The following is a 12,495-nucleotide window of genomic DNA, read 5'->3' on the forward strand; positions in this document are numbered from 1 at the left end:
AATAAAATTTCAGTTGTTAGACCAGCCTCATCTTGTGCTCATCTCTTCTCATGTTTTGTGTCTTCCGGCTGGTTTTAAGATGTAATACTGAAGGCCGAAAGAAAGCCATTTTAGAGTCAAGTGCACTTATAATGACCACAGCTATAATAAATGTTCATTTATTACAAAAAATAGTGCTTACTTCATTAATTTATGCATGAAATATATGACACTGCATCAAAATAAAAAAGGACTAAGCCTCTAACCCTCATGGCCAAACTGCAGTTACAGCAAACGAAAGGACACCATAAACGTGCCCCACATGCAAAAGCTTGCACTACAGGCCAATGCAGAAATAAGGTCAGATTACTTCCCAAACTGCATGACACTGCCACGCAAAGTAAAGATTGTGACAGGCAATAAAGGAGCAACAAAAAGCAAACTGTAGGTAGCAGCCAATCTCATGCAGACAAGCTACAAGGTCAGGCCAACATAGATGTGGAAGAAATTTGAAAAAAAAGCCAAAACAAGCACATAATAATTTTTAAGGTTTTCACAGCCCTTTAAATGGCAAATACTTTCCTGAAAAAACATATCAGAAGCGGCAATTTTTTTTCGGCAATCAATTTTTTTCATGTACTTCATTATTCTTGAAGCATGGGCGGGCATAGAGTAGTCAGATTAGTGCATGCGTTCCTAAGCAATACCATGCCAAAAACTGTACTTACAGAAAAAGCTTGCCTTACTGAGTGAATACCACTGGCCATCCACTAATTTCCCAGTCTGCTGCAGGTCCCTGGCAAAAATCACGCGCAACTTGGTGGCTTGCACAACTTCCATGCAACTCTTGGTCTTTAGCTGGAAAAAAATTGAGGGATCAGTGAGATATAAAATTTTACATGCATTGCTTTGTTTCAATGACCAACTAAGATAGAAACAGCGGTTGCTGTGAGCGCAACTATTTTTTCACACTAGCTTTCTACAGTAAACCACGTTTATCGCGACCTAATTCACACTGACTTGCTGCACGGTCCCAGCACTACTGTGTATAGCTCTATGGTTTCAAATGCTTGTTAGCTCTGAGCCCTTGGGCTTGCACTCGTTAATGCAGAAAACCTCGGAAAGGCCAACCAGAGCTTCGAGCTTTAAGCCATAGGTATTCAGAAGCTCAGTGGTCTGTGGGAGAACTTTTGGCTGGGTGACACAGTAGCAAATGCTGCTCCAGCTACTTTCACTCTATTGCAAAAAACTCGCACAGCAGAGACCTGTCCTCCATTTTGCATTGCAGAAACAATCACTGATATTCAAAGCACGTATACTAAATGCACACCTACCTTCCAAAACAGCTTCATAATAATGGGTATAATTATTGGAATGAAATACCAGTCAGTACATGTAGTTTTCAGTTTATACAAAAATTACAAGCAACCAACAAACAATAAACATTAAAAGAGAAATAAAATAACCAGAATTGTTTAAAAAATCTGTCAGAAGATATATGTGACATCCACTACACTCCAGCAGTTCTTCGCCTTGTGCACCTTCAAACCACACTTTCTTACAGGCACATTTGCACAGAAATTGGGTTGAACCTGATCTTTAAGAATCTTTTTTGGTGCAACAGTAGGGAGAAACCAGGTTTTACCCAAAAACGAAGCGCCCTACACATTGCATCACAAGCCTAGATGGTGCACTTGAGTCGCCTCTTATGCTCATGCAAGAAACAGGAACAGAGATCTCTTGACTAAATCAAAAAAAGAGGAAGTGCAATGCATGTGTAATGCAGAGAAGATATAAGCAATACCACACTAAAACACTGGGAGGATTCCAAGAGTAGGTGAATGCATGAATGGGGGGGGGGGCAATCAGATGGCTAAATGAGATTAGGAAATTTGAGGAAAAAGGGTGGTAACATGGGGCACAGGACACAGTTACCTAAGATGAACTAGAGAACCATTGTTTTGCACTAATTTTAACAGCACATTCCCACGACAGACAAAATCACTAACTCCGGGAACAGACTGAGCATCATGCAACTCAATGTCAATCACCATTGCAAATGGCACCAGCACTGCAGACTGCACATGAGAAAAAGTAGACATATTTTTGCTCTCAACTTTGAGCAGCAGTCAGCTGCGCCTTTATGAGCAAAGCTCTAAAGTACGGCAACATTGGCACTTTGTTTTACTGACATGAGGGTGCTTGTGAACGTGCAAGTCCCATGTTTGTTTTGCACCAAATGTGTTAATTGCGAGGTATGTTTAACTAAAGAGGGGCATCTAACATGGGCATCAGCTCTTCATTACTTCCCTTCTATATCCCTCCCTTATATCACGGTTCAAGTGCCCACCAAAATGTGAGACAGTTACTGTTACATTTCCTTGAATTTTCCTTCAACTAATTTTAAATTTTTCAAGTATACAGCTTTAAGAAGGTAGAGGTACAAACTGTGCAGTATAACCATGTGCTATGGCAATAAACCAGCAATAAATCTGTGCTGACAGCAGCTTGCCCAGTGCATTGCAAGGATGCTATATCATACAAGGATTGGTGTCATTGTGCAATGTTACATTACTGACTGACAATTTGGTCTCTGTATCAGAAATACTGGTAAACCATCATTGTAGAGCACAATGTTTTTAAAGGGATAAATGAACATATAGGTCCTTTTCGAGGACATATATGCATACCAGGCAACGGGTGTGCAATGTCAAAGCACGTTTATGTTAACAGCAGCTGCGTCAAGAGCTACATCGGCGACTATATTTTGTACAAGTCTACAGTTCCGGTAATTATAAGCTGAGGCACTGCTGTGAAGTGCATGTAGAGTTTCGTGCATTTCTAAACCTAGCTGCAAGCCTATATGGAAAATATTTTTCTAAATAGGCAGCTAAGATATGCATCACTGAAAAAGAATAACTACCATGAACGGATCAGGAGGGATGACACAGCCGAAGGCAGGAAGCACACATGGCCCAATAGATGCTGGCCGCTGGCAACTGCAAATAAATACATCCAGAGCAACAGCTGTCAGTGGCTGTAGCCATGTCATGAATGACAAGAGAGGAAATCGTCTACTGCTTTAAAAACTAAACTTAGACGTAATATAAGTAAATAAAAAACCAATGAGCTAGCCCATGACAAAACAAATGAACAGATTTTATGTAATGCACCCATATACATTCTTTGAGAAGAGTCACAATGACTGTTATGACCACACTGAAAGATGAGCTGGCTGAAATACCGCACACCAATTTGAATATAGGATGTGCAGGTTTTCATTAATTCCTATCATGGTGCCTTGCACCAATGTCTAGGTATTAAATTGAAAGTTGCAACCAGTCTGCCTTGGTTAAATGAGAAGAGAGAATGGAAAAAAGCATGCCTTCACTAGCAAGAAGCTTGATACCTCACAGCACAGCTTGGCATCATAGAAATATTGCTAGCGCATTTAACAAATCTGCATACAATTAAAAGCTGCACAAATTTGTCGACTGGCAATGCAAGTAAAGGCAAGAGAAACAAAAAATACCAAAGAACACTGGTGAGTGCGGCGAAGGGAGGTCTGTGGGTAGGATCCCGTGCCTGGGAAGAGTTCCGAGCTCGGAGAATCGCCGGCACCACAGCTGATGGCACGCAACCAAGAATAAATAACAAAGCGAAAATAAGTAAAAAAAAAAACCATCGACAATGGCGAACGACTTGAATGCGGGCCGCAAAAGCGAGGGATATAGCAAAAAGGTAGAAATCCTAAATAATTGTGCAGTTGCCGGCGATTCTCCGAGCTCGGAACTCTTCCCAGGCACGGGATCCTACCCACAGACCTCCCTTCGCCGCACTCACCACTGTTCTTTGGTATTTTTTGTTTCTCTTGCCTTTACTTGCATTGCCAGTCGACAAATTTGTGCAGCTTTTAATTGTATGCAGATTTGTTAAATGCGCTAGCAATTTTTCTATGATGCCAAGCTGTGCTGTGAGGTATCAAGCTTCCTGCTAGTGAAGGCATGCTTTTTTCCATTCTCTCTTCTCATTTAACCAAGGCAGACCTCACAGCACAGCTTGGCATCATAGAAATATTGCTAGCGCATTTAACAAATCTGCATACAATTAAAATCTGCACAAATTTGTCGACTGGCAATGCAAGTAAAGGCAAGAGAAACAAAAAATACCAAAGAACACTGGTGAGTGCGGCGAAGGGAGGTCTGTGGGTAGGATCCCGTGCCTGGGAAGAGTTCCGAGCTCGGAGAATCGCCGGCACCACAGCTGATGGCACGCAACCAAGAATAAATAACAAAGCGAAAATAAGTAAAAAAAACCATCGACAATGGCGAACGACTTGAATGCGGGCCGCAAAAGCGAGGGATATAGCAAAAAGGTAGAAATCCTAAATAATTGTGCAGTTGCATCTCCGACAGCTTGCAGTGCTCAGAAGGAGAGGAAGCATCAACGTTTACAGCTCAGGAGATGCAAGATTGATCTAACTTTGACATAACACTGCCTCAAATCCTGTTCCACTGGGGAAGAACAGACAAGTTTACAAATGACAAGGCGATGAATATGAACTAGCCTTTCGCATGCGATCACTGTCTCAAAATTTAGTATGACGCATATTAAGGCACAAGCACTAATCCGATAAGTACTAACCCTGAGCAAAATAGTGCGGTGTCTGATCGCAGCTGGCCTAGCGCGAGCGCTCCGCCGCGCGGTACTTCTCGCTCATCGTCTTCTACGCAGTGCAAATCCATGCTTTTGCACCGAGTGTCGAAGCGCTAGCAAGCGAAAGCGTAACTCTGTGGTGATATCTGGTGCCATTTTTATTTACCACGGCACGCGAGTAATAAATGCACATAAAGACAATGAGAACAACACTTGTCATGCAGGATATAGGCCCTGCTTTTTTGGCGCCGCATTATAGCTGCGGCAACCGCAGGCGGACTGCCTCCACTCACATCCCTATATAGCCGCATACAAATAGCGCGAGTGAATACAGATCATTAGCAAAGAAACGCAGAGCGGGACTCACCGGCCATGCGATTCATCCAGGCTTAGTAAAACAGCGCAGGAGTCCTCGTTCCCCTAACAGATGAAAAGACGTCGCAGCACTCTTTCTTCATGGCTTACCCGTTGAAACTCGCCAATGTTGACAGGCCGAAATCCTGGTCGTTGGCTTCCAAAACACACTCCTGCTCACCTTCCTATTGAATGAGTTCTTCACACGTGTCCGCCGTACAAGTACTCAAGCAATGCCTCAAAGAGGCAAATAATACAAAACACGACGTATCGGTTGCGCTGCAATGGCGCCGACGGCTGCGCTTTCGTGTCGGTGAAAATTTGCAACCGACAAAAAAATTTGTTTTTTAAACCATGAAGACTTATATTATCTTCACAACAAAGACACTGCATTTATTTTAAATTACTTTTATATTATTTAAGAATACTAAAGCGCTTTCAGTTACTTTTTCTGGTATGTCGTTTGTAGAAGCTGCGATCCTGCGATCCCCTGAAGTGACCCGGATGCCCTAGCAGATGACGGAGCAGACGACGGAGCAGACGACGGTGTTGACAGAATGCAATTTCGTTTGATGCCAGATAAAATCACTAAGTTGCGACAAAAATAGCGAAGAAAAGCGCCGTATCTCAAGCTGGCGAATATCGTGGATAAGTTGAACGCAATTGGCACGATGGAGAGTAGCTGCTATGCATTAATTTGCGCGACACTGGCACGCTCGCCGGAGATCATGAAACTTAACAGCTTAATCGGTGACCAGTACAAGCGGAGTGCTTTGATATCAACTGCGTTACGAAACTACGTCGATACTTGCGTCTCACTTTAGCTAATATGCAACAGCGGCTAGCACTCGCCGCATCCTGATCGCCTGTAGTTTAACAAGCAAGAGCCCACTAGCGCATCGAAGCAGGCGTGTTTTCGAGTTCGTATCGTTACGATAAATACGAGTTGTTTCGGCACGTACTATAATTGAAGTTCTCAGCCTGTGCGTCACGGACGGTGACGATGGCGTCGCGGACGATCTTAACTAAGACTCGCCGCAACGCAGCCGATAACCCAAGCATATGTGCGTTAAAGGTTGTTCACCAGTAGTGCAAACGTGGGCATAAAGTATCGCTCAGTCGCAGCGCCAGTCGCTCGCTTCTCGATTTTCCAGTCTTCCGAGTGAAGGTCGCAAGCTGTTGAGCCAATCAGTGAGCCAGCGGGAGTGAGCGAGGCGAGCTTTCGGGAACGACGCCGCCCGCGGGCGCGCCGGGCAATGAACTACGCGCTACCCCCTGGCTGCCCTAGTCGTCGCTAAGCCTAGCCGGTTTCGCATCGATGCAGCAGCTGAGTGCACTTCGAAACTGGCTAGCGCTGAGGTGCTGCTCTCGTCATCGTTTTGCTGTGAACCTCGTCTCATAGTAAAACAAAGATATGCTCGGTTTCCGCGACACCTTCAGGAGCGGAGCCAGCTGAGGCCAGGAAAGCCGCGATTGAGCAGCAGCAATTAAAGGCGCCGTGGGGAGACATTTGTTTGTATTCCTGTTATCGCTTCTACCAACGACTCGATATTGGCCAACGATACTCCATCCGACGGCTTAGTATGGACTTGAACAAACATTACTGTTGCATTTTTCTGACGCTGGCGGCCGGTATTCAGGCTGGCATGCCGCGCCCGTACGTTATCATGTCGCTCAACTGTATGGCCGTGGTGCACATCAAAACCCCCAGAAATCCTCCTTTTCGCTCATATTGTCATAGCACACAGTCGCACTGAGACCAGAGTAGTTTAGAGGACCGAGCGCGGGTGCACAGGAGCTAGACTGTGTCAAAGCAGGCGAAACTCTAAAGCGCGCGGTTGATGTCTGTCCCGAGACTTTATTCTCATTTCGACCGAGAATCAAATCGGTTCAAACTCGCCGGCCGCCGCATTTCACCTTCGGCTGCATGCGCTGCTGTCTATATTTAGCGACATTTTCGTGTCACCGTCATGAAATTTTCAGTGAAGGCAATGAACGACATCGTAAAGTATTTTTTTTTGCTATTTTATGATAAGCACCACGTCACTGCCGCTAAAAAAATTCTCCGCCAACACTGCATCAGCGTTGGACTTAAGAGCGTTAGCTACGAGAGCTTCAAGTGTTTAGATCGGGGTCCTAGATCAGGGTGCTCAGCAAACGTGGAGAAGACAAAATACAAACATCTGAGGGCATTTCGTTTCGGAAACATTCGTTCTAAGATACAAGCAGCGTCATCTACATCAAAGATTTTGCACTACTATTGCGATTTACAGCCACCTACGCTAAATCCGGTATGTTTCCTCCTTATATATCAGTTAACGAATTTTGTAAACCTGTGCATTACAACAAGATGAATTTTTTGACCGCATCCGGAACACTCTGCGACAAACGATTAGGCCTTATGGCTGTCTGGAAGTCCCCGGAATGCACAGTTTGGGGGCGAAAAGGTCGTCGGTGCGAATCCCACACATATTTTGGGCTTCATCTAAATATTTATTTTATCCTCAGGAACATGACAAGTCAAAAGACACCACTTCGATCGTTATGCGTCAAACGGGCGGCCCCCAAATTTGATGCAAATGGGGGTCTCCGGGGTTCCACTTCGATAGCCGCTATACTGGCATATGTAAAACGGATCGAAGGTATCTGCGACAACTGAGGCTCTACGCGCCCGCTGTTGCTATGTGATATAGTGTGGTAACTGTCTTGGCTAATTTGACCTTCCCTGCAGACAGACGTGTCCTTGACAAACGTAAGTAGTAAGAGCTGACGCTCTTAAAACTGAAACGCGCGGAAAAATGATATCGGGGTTGCCTTGAACATTTATACAGAGAACTGCGTGCATGTACACACATGCTGCCTTTGTGTAGCCGGATGGTTATGGCGAGTAATTTTCCCTGATTGACGATTAACGACATTCTTTTCCGCGACGCATAGAAGTGTCCTTGGTTTTTTCTGCGCATGTAGTAGTAGCGGTACATTATGTTACATGGCTTGAACATGTCACAGAAGCCAAGAGGACACTGACTTTCAGTAGCGCCATTCGACTTGCGCACACCGATTGGTGTGCAGGCGCTGTCGTGGCTGCAGCTACATGCCGCCACCGCAAGCGCGTGCGGATACGCAGGCACCGCTGGTTTCGTCGCTTGTGCATAGAGCTTTTTGGGCTTTCAAAGCCGCATTATACTCTTGAGCATGCACTACTTTCATCACATTGTCATGTGGGAACAGAAGGGAATTAGGTGAGTGCTCGAGCAGTGCCTCTCCTCTAAGCCAATTCTCGTTCGGTGAGAGAGCCAGGTCGTGGGAAGCGAGTTGAAAACTCGATTCGCCAATGTGAATGAGCACTTCATTTCGCTCGGTGCCCGTCAGCAACAGACCAGAGCACCTCGCATCCTCTTCGCGACTCGCCACAGTGAACGCGCTTTGAAGCATCTTTTGTCAATTTGATCCTATCGCTGTCACAAGACCGCATGACAGTATTTCTAGAATTCTGCAGTAAAATAATTACCCTCACCAGGAATCTGTCGTATGACACATCCCACGATAGGTATCTATCGCGCGGCACAATCCACGACAGGTATCTGTCGCGCGACTCATCCCACGACAGGTATCTGTCGCGCGGCATATCCCACGACACGCTGTTGTGTCGCGCGACAGGCCGCGCGACAGGTACTTTTGTCGCGTGAACAGAGGCGCGATAGAAGTCTGTCGCGCGACTGAACCCACGACAGGCAACTTTGCTGAGGCACGCAATCTCTGTCGCGCGGCACTACTCCCTCTGTCGCGCGACAGTACCTGCGACAGAAACCTGTCGCGCGACAAATGCTGCGACAGGGACCTTCTTCGCACGACAAAATGCAGGAAAGATATCTGTCGTGCGACAGAACCCACTACAAACAACTTTGTCGCGCGAAAGAACCCACGACACGAAGCTTGTCGCACGACACATGGCACGACAAGACAGCTTGTCTTGCGACACAAAATTGTGTCGCGCGACAGATGCGCGACAAAAAATTCTGTCGTCCGTTTTGATCGGGATTCCAAGTCTGCTTTAGCTTGATATGGCTACGCGGATGGCTTATAGCTCGAGGAGTAGCCATTGCAGTCTAGCGCGCTTGTGTCGATTTCACTTCAAGATGAAATCGAGGAAGAGCCTGTTTTCAAAGAAAAGGCAGCCAGAATTTTAGCAAAAGAGGCACTAATGCGTCTATAAAAGCTGATGGTTCTTGCCGTCCAGAAAGCATTGCTACTATAAAAGGCGCACAAAAGCACAAATAAACACGCCAATTCTACGGAATTGACATTGGTGAATACAAAAGTTCAGAAGAAAATTGTTACATTTTATCAAAAGTGCGAACCACACAATACATGCGTGGGGTTTTCCGTATTGTGAAATAAATCTGCATTAATGCCTGAAATATTCTTCGACATATTAAAATGAGTGGCTACGGGCTTATTTAAATTAAGCAGGCTTTCACTTCAAAACTGGTTTTCAGCAACGAGAGCCACAAGCAATGCACAGAACGAAGCTCACATATAGTGTCTGCCCAATCCGCACCGCCATTTCAGTCGCAAAGGGTCGCCAGACGAAACAGTTCTGGCCAACTCTCTCCGCTGAACATCCACAAAAATATCGAGACAATACTAAACATACCTGAAAATGTGTATAGACATAACTGTAGGATATTTATTGCCTAATTTAATAATTATAACACAAGCAAACAACATATAAGCATTGATCGTTCATTTAGTGGTGGCCAAAACATTTTTGCCTTGTCTGGCCACACTGCGGCGGCGTTCGCCGCTTGTACGCCTGATGTAGCCTGGCCAGCGTCCCTCCGGCGCGTTTTTTTTGTCTACGCGCGATAATCGCAGGAGAAAAACGCCCCATGTAGCCCCCGCTTTACGCATGGCTACTGCTGCCTTATTAACAAAATGATTATAGCAGTTTTCAGTCTTAGTCATCAATAACGATCTGGCGTACATAAGTTTTCTCGCAATTTGTTTTTCAGCTTACAGCCAACAATGTTGGTCTCTAAATAATTATCATGAGGAAACCGACAGAGTTATTTTCAGAGGGGCAAACAAGTATCTACGACGAAGGTGCAGTCCACGTATTTACCGGGAACCAGTGTGATTGCCATCAATATAAAGCTTGGCTGAGCCGCTGCCTCTAAAATTGTTCGACAAGTCTGCTTGCATTATTTTCTTCCTGTGTGCACAACACGTCACTGCAACAGAATTATTCTCCTTTGCAGGGCACCTGCAAGTACAGGAAATCCGGAGAGTCGCTGGGGATGAGCCTTTAAAAGCGCTTGCTTCCAGTATCGGCGGTACTTCAACAAACACAACTACGAGCATAACGCACTTGATAGCAAGTATTCAGCAGCTCCGTTAGATCCGTCGGCGGTTGCGCACACGCTTCGGGCTGAGGAAACGACCCAAGTCACGTGGCTTCGCAGGACGTTTCTGCTGCCAGCACAAAAGCGGGAACGCTTGGAGTATTGATCCACGCGGGGTTCATGTTTGTATTTTGTAAGTCAGTTTCTTTGAATTCAGCGGCCAAACGTAAATCAAGAACATTTAGATTTCATTTGTACATCCAAAACAGGAAGTTCTAAAAACCATAGCTGTCTTCGATACAGTTGTGAAGCATGACATGTAAAACATGAATGTCCCATTCAAATTTCCAAGATGTTCACATTAATACGGAAACGCGTCGCCAGCAATACCTACAGAGCAGTCTCGTGAAAACTCCCTGCATTACCTGCGATACTCAGCGCATGCGAAGCGCTAGCCGGCTGACTGTCACGATACGCGGGTGCGCCCATGTCTCCTAAAGAGGGTATGCCAATAAACGGACAAAAATCATCCTGTCCACACTGCCTGTTTTGGAATAGGTTGACGCCGGACGAAATAAAAGGAGCAGCCAGTGAGGTTCAACCCTCGCAGATTAAGAGTGGAATGGCGACACACTAAGAACAGAACAACGAACGCAGTTCGTATTCCTGTAACATTAAAACTTCTGCAAATGTCGGTGTGATCTCGGTTCGTCGCTGTTAACCGCCCTGGGTTGCGCACAAGCGCAGTCTCGCCGATTTTAGAGGTGCGCATCCCTTGAAGGCTAAACGTGCATTGTTTGGTACGCACTTGCGAGCTCCTTTCAGCATCTTGCAACTCTGTACACATTCTACGCTTATAAAAATGAGAATTCCTTTCTGTTGACGTATACATATAGTGTTGATATGTTGCATACAGACTGCACCTATTATACAAACACGCAGCACTGTTGGCCATGGTAAAGGTGTTGTAAACGAAGTTATTATTGAACTTCGATCAGCACATTTCGTTTTTATTCGTTTTTGTTCAATGACTATTGAATCATGGCTCATAGCAGCCAATGTGGCTAAACCTAAATGAAGTAAATCAATTCTAATCTGGATATGCGTGGTGTAACCACATTCTTACCATGCACCTCTTGCTTAATGAGAACACAGCGTCTTTTAGGGCTCTAGTCAGCCGCTCAAACTATCCCTTTCGCACGAAAAAAAGATTTACAACGCTAAATAGCACTGTCAGACCTATGTTTTGTGGAGCATTACATATTCGTATGTGTGCTCGGGCAAGGGCAGCTCTTAAAATCCGCTTTGTTTTTACTGCTCTTAATGGAATCAATGCCTTCAGCTAACAGAGCATCTCAAGTAAGCCTGGTTAATTGTAAGGCGTATAGAATAAATAAATAAATAAATAAATAAATAAATAAATAAATGACCACAATTGTTATCAATTGCGTTCCCTTTGCTGATCGGTAGTTCATCTGCACCCGCCGGTACACCCTTTTGGAGGAGTATATAAGGATGAAGCTGTGACAAGTTTCAGTCATGCCATATTACAGACTCGTGTGCGAAGTATTCCATGCTCGGTAATGTGAGGGTTGCAGCAATGAAGTGTGAACTTGACAAAGTGGGGCAGTTTGGGCTAGTTGGTAGAGCATAACTAGAGGGGAGGCGTAGCGCGACAAAGCAAGGACGAGAAAGTGCATTTGTGAACGCTTGTTGCCTTCGCTCCTTGAAGTTAAGCGGATGCACGCCGTGAATCTCATAAACAGTGGGCCTTTCGACGTAATAAGAATTCATGAGTGGAATTTTTAATTGTTTTTACGTTTATTTGCAGTCAAAAAATGCATACTGGACTGAACAATATGTCGGTCAACATGTAGTCCACAACTCTGAGCACCACTATTCTACTATTTCCAACAACATTGCCTTAGTCGTTTCGGTTTTGATTTATTGATCGGGTTGAGGTAATTCAATGAAACCGAAACAAAAACGAACACTAATTTTTGTAAGGGTATAGAGGCATTTTTTAACGTTCCATTGTTGTGGTCTGGTTTGGTTAATGGGGTTTTAACGTCCTAAAGCAACTCAGGCTATAAGGTACAGCGTAATTTCGGATATTTAGATCACGTGGGGTTTTTTAACGTCCACTGACATCGCACCGATA

General features: G+C 44.9%; 1 protein-coding gene and 1 long non-coding RNA gene across 3 annotated transcripts in view; both read right to left on the reverse strand.

Annotated features, from left to right (window-relative positions):
* The window catches only part of LOC144114504 (G-protein coupled receptor dmsr-1-like), a 662,808-nt gene that overhangs the window by 518,527 nt on the left and 131,786 nt on the right, over window positions 1–12,495 (reverse strand). The window lies entirely within an intron of this gene.
* On the reverse strand, window positions 716–3,637 carry LOC144094628 (uncharacterized). Its single transcript, XR_013306531.1, has 3 exons — window positions 3,512–3,637; window positions 2,903–2,978; window positions 716–837 (listed from the first exon to the last, which is right to left on the reverse strand). It is a non-coding gene; the product is annotated as an uncharacterized LOC144094628 (long non-coding RNA).

The sequence above is a fragment of the Amblyomma americanum genome, chromosome 1 (genome assembly GCF_052857255.1).
Source record: "Amblyomma americanum isolate KBUSLIRL-KWMA chromosome 1, ASM5285725v1, whole genome shotgun sequence".
Classification (NCBI taxonomy): domain Eukaryota; kingdom Metazoa; phylum Arthropoda; class Arachnida; order Ixodida; family Ixodidae; genus Amblyomma; species Amblyomma americanum.